The sequence below is a fragment of the Harpegnathos saltator genome, unplaced genomic scaffold, assembly GCF_003227715.2.
Source record: "Harpegnathos saltator strain DR-91 unplaced genomic scaffold, Hsal_v8.6 scaffold459, whole genome shotgun sequence".
Lineage (NCBI taxonomy): Eukaryota > Metazoa > Arthropoda > Insecta > Hymenoptera > Formicidae > Harpegnathos > Harpegnathos saltator.
Genome location: NW_020230271.1, coordinates 170001 through 173034, shown reverse-complemented (window position 1 = coordinate 173034; position 3034 = coordinate 170001). Strand labels below are relative to the sequence as shown.

General features: G+C 38.8%; 1 protein-coding gene across 1 annotated transcript in view; it reads left to right on the top strand.

Moving 5' to 3' along the window:
- The first annotated feature begins 3029 nt into the window (after positions 1-3029).
- Positions 3030-3034, top strand: part of rho-5 (rhomboid-5) — a 75527-nt gene continuing 75522 nt past the window's right edge. The window contains exon 1 of the mRNA XM_025301932.1: positions 3030-3034. This exon is cut by the window's right edge and continues 229 nt beyond it. The gene's annotated coding sequence lies outside the window, so the exon portion shown is untranslated.

Sequence of the window (3034 nt, the reverse complement as noted above, 5' to 3'; positions counted from 1 at the left end):
ACAAATATTACCGTTTAAACAAACATTCTGCGAATATCGTTATTGTAACGATTTTGTCGCAATCGACTGTCGTTACACAACGTTTTTATGTTTTCCCACTGCGAGATGTTGTTGCTAGCATAATTTAAGTTTAAAAACAGGTTATACCCTGAGCGAGATGGTACAGGCAAAAGTGAAATAGAGCGTGCGGAGGCGTGTAGAACGAGCTTCGTAGGTGGAGGAGGAGTGAAGGGAAGGGTGAGAGACATCGCCAGAGACACGCGGCTTTTACGATGAGGGATGCTAGGGGATGCAGGGGACGAAATAATGCAGAGGGTAATGCAATAGGCTTTATTGCACTCGGGCAGATGATATCCCTTGGCATTGTCTCCAAGAATCCGAATATACCGTTTATTGCTGACCAAATTTATGCCAAATGTATAGTCGGAGCGTTTCGCGTGCAAGGTAAATATAAAAGATTCCGATTAACATGAAATTGGTATACGCGGAAAACTACAGTATCTACAAGGTACTATTAGAGACTAACAGCTCTGGACGATTTCTCGTGACTATTCTCGCAACAATTTATAATTTATAATTTATAATTTACTATATACTATATTGACAATCTCTTAGTAGAGACAAACGGAGGATTTATCCCCAACAAATATTGAATTGATTTCGTGAATGTCTCTAGCCACAAAGTAGTAAATTTGCATTTAACATTGCTTTTAGCCAGTAATGTATAACGTTCACTTCTCCTGATAGCTAGATAAGCTGGATCAGCTGATAGTCGACTGCGAAAGAAATTACAGTTATGAGATGAAAAATCATAAGTAATTTGCAGCCAGTAATGTTGTGAACTACTTGCTTCTAATTTAAAAAATTTTTTTGTGATAATCGTAACCTCAGTCTTGATTTGCTACCTAATTTTAAAATGTTAGTGACGGAGGAGAGAGGATATACAATAGCTAGATTATATTGGGTCTGGGAAAAAGTTCGTGGCGTTTTTCCCGATAGATGGCGTCAATTGCAAATAACTCAGGAAACACAGATCGCAGCGACACCACTAAACGCTCGTTGGAAAGATGACACTTCGAGCGTTACTTTGAGTGTATAAACATCGAAATTGGTGCAGTGGTTGGAAAGTTGTTTGCGTTTAAAAATGGAGAAAAGTGATGAAAAATTGCGCTATATTTTGCAATATTATTACGACAATGGGAAGAACGCTGCGCAGGCTTGTGAAAAAATTTATGCTATGCACGGTAAAGGTACTTTATCAAAATCTGCTGCGCGGAAATGGTTCGCTCGCTTTCGTTCTGGTAATTTTGATATGAAAGATGAGTCACGCTCTGGTCGTTCAATCACTGAAAAAGCTGATGAAATTCTTGAAAAAGTCCAGCAAGATAAGCATATCAGCAGTGTCGATATTGGTATGGAGCTAGGCATTGACCACAAAACTGTTTTGAACCATTTACACAAAGCTGGCTACAAAAAGAAGGTCGACGTATGGGTTCCTCATGAGTTGAGCGTGAAAAATATGATAGACCGAATTAACATCTGCGATATGCTGCTGAAACGCAATGAAATTGAGCCATTTCTGAAAATGTCATAACCGGTGATGAAAAATGAATCACGTATGACAATCAGAAGCGTAAAAGATCGTGAATAAGGGATGGTGAGCCGTCACAAGCGTTCGCGAAGCCAGGATTGACGCCGAAAAAGGTGATGCTGTGTGTGTGGTAGGACTGGAAGGGAATCGTCCACTATGAGCTACTTCCAGTTGGTCAGATGATTGATTCTCAACTCTGCTGTGGACAACTAGAGAGATTACACCAGGCAAGAAAGAATTTGAAAGAAAACGGCCCGAATTGAATAATAGGAAAGGTGTTGTCTTCCATCATAACAACGCCCGACCACACACTTCTTTGATGACCCGTCAAAAATTGCGAGAGCTTGGTTGGAAAGTTTTGATGCATCCACCGTATAGTTCAGACATAGCACCCTCTGACTATCACTTGTTCCGATCTCTGCAGAACTCTCTCAATGGAATTAAGCTGGTTTCAAAAGAAGCCTGTAAAAACCATTTGATTCAGTTTTTCAACCAGAAACCATACAAATTCTTCACCGATGGCATCATGGCTCTACCCGAAAAATAGCGAAACATTATCGATAATAATGGAGCATATTTGGTTTAAATAAATTTCATTTTCACACTATAAGAAAACCAGTTGAATTTTACTAAAAAAACGCCACGAACTTCTTCCCAAACCCAATATATTTTAAAATAAATAGTGCCAACCATCATATTTGATATGAAATGCCTAGACAATGGCTAGATCATTGAATCAATTTTAATGAATACTTAAATAATATCGAGCTAGTAACAAGCTAAAAATTGAATATAGCCTATTATTATTTATTAGCTGTAGGCTCAGACCGGCTAGTAACATTTATATTCAAGTTGCTCCTCTTCCTGGTGAAGTAAAACCAATAATGTTCACGGAACGTGGAAAACAAATGTATAAAATACACAGTTTCATCAACTCAAAAGCTAAACTTTATTCGATTTTCTTAATAATATCTTGTACTAATATCCTATAAAGATCATTCTACAATACGTGTCGTAAGTTGTAAGCCGTAAGAATTGGCGAATCACAGTCGATTATTACAAAAATAATCGGCTATAATTGGTCAGTTCTTACGGCTTACAACTTACGACATGTATTGTAGAATGACCTTAATACTCTATGATATCCTGAAGTGAAAACGCTATCGGGGAAAGAGCGCGCTTTGACGGACGCAAACAATTTTCGCGTCTTGCCCTCGGAATATGTTAATCTCGTGAGATGAGTCTTGGACTCTTCACTCGCTAATTATTCGAAGACTATCGAGCTTCTCGACGGGATGAAGCTTTCGATTGTGCGTACGAACGGAAATACCATGGCCAGATCAATCATGTTCAATGTGTGCGTGTGCATGTGTATGTTCGCGGGATATTTAGTAGACTGGATACTAAGGTGCCATGTGTGTGTAACGTACATCAAAATGACGA